Source organism: Platalea leucorodia (assembly GCF_965183815.1).
Source record: "Platalea leucorodia genome assembly, chromosome: 15".
NCBI classification, from domain to species: Eukaryota; Metazoa; Chordata; class Aves; order Pelecaniformes; family Threskiornithidae; genus Platalea; species Platalea leucorodia.
In genome coordinates this window covers 4,829,321-4,830,893 of record NC_138837.1, presented here as the reverse complement: position 1 = coordinate 4,830,893, position 1,573 = coordinate 4,829,321, and positions in this window count along the sequence as shown.

Genomic DNA, 1,573 nt, shown 5'->3' with positions numbered 1-1,573 from the left:
CGCTACCGCCCGGCCCCGGAGCATCGCCCCCGCCCGGCCCCGGAGCATCGCCCCCGCCCGGCCCCGGAGCATCCCCGCCGCCTCCAGGTACGGCCCGTCCCGGCCCCGCGCCCCGCCGGACCCTTCCCCGCTCCGCCGGGGGCCGAGCCCCGCAGCGCTGCCCGCCGCTCCCGCACCGCCCTCCCGCATCGCCCTCCCGCCGCTGGCGGCTGCCGGCGGGGCTCCCTCCGGTACCGGCTCCGCGCTGCCTGTCGGCGACATCCCTCCCCCCCCCCCCCGTCTTTAATTTTTCTTCTATTTAAACATGCAGCTCTGACCGACTCTAGGATAAACTCTGAGCGAGCTCTGTTATTGGCTTTGAGTCAGAAGTGTCTGGAAGCCTTAATGAAAACCAAGTGTAAGGCAAGTCGCAGCCACCTGTCCCCGGGATCCCCAGGCGAGCGCTCTGGGCTTCCATTAATCAATGGATCTGCCTCTTGGAAAGAGTCTTTTGCACGCTGGACCTCTACCCTGGGGCGATGGCAAAGCGGAGTTGGGGACCTGGAAGCCCTCTGGTAATTTCTCTAAGCCAGATATTAAAGCCGTGCTGGCATTGCCGGCAATTCTGCGTTTCCAAAATTGCTACAAAAGCCCTTGCAAGAAGAAAAAGGGGTAGGAAAGAAGCTCTTTATGTTGCAGGTCTGCCGTCCTGCCCCTTCTCCCCAGGAGCAGCACCTCTCCCACCTCCCCATTTCCCAAAGACACTGTCTAGTTACTTTTCAAGCGAAATTCGCTTAGGGGAGAATATTTTTTTTTTTCTTTTTCTTGCAGACATGAGCTGCTTTGATTGCCTGGAAGCATGATTTCCTGAAACCTGCTCCTTTCTGGCTCTTGCAGTGAGGTTCACAATAAAACGTATTGTGGTTTTGAGCTGGGTTTTATTTAAGAAAATGCCATTCTGGGTTACTCTCTTTCATGAGGCAGGCGGAGAAGGAGATGAAAGGCTGACACTTGGGATACTTCATTTCTGCTCTTTAATTGTGGGTGGTTTCTCTTCTATAAGAACTGCCTTCTTCCCTGGGAATCAGTGGGAATTAGAGTGGAACAAATGAAAAAAGGAAAAAGAATGGCTGTTAATTGCATTTTTTTGTTTATGAAGCCTTTCATCTCATTCTTCTAGGAGTGATTCTGTAAATGGGGATATTTAAATGCACTGCTTTTATAGAGCCAGGGACACTTCTTGTTACTTGCTGCCTCTTGTGCAGTGCTTGCTTCGGTGTAAGCCATGCTCTCTTCCAAGACAGGCTTGGAGCCTCAGCTCACACCGGTGGTATCAGGTGCAGCCACTGGGAACCAGTGCAAAGCTGTGGTTTGGAAGATAGCAACCGAGATGGGACGTGAACGTGTACTGCTTTAATGCTTCCACTAATTAAATATAACTTCAGGATCAAGCCCTTGCAGTCACTGGTGGTTGGTGTCCCTTAGCTGACCGGGAATGCTGAAGAAGACGTGTGCTGTGTAACCCAGGCTGCAAAGCAGCCCCTGCTCTCGACAGGAGGTGGGGCTGGCTGGGAGTTTTGCTTAGCGCGGTGTT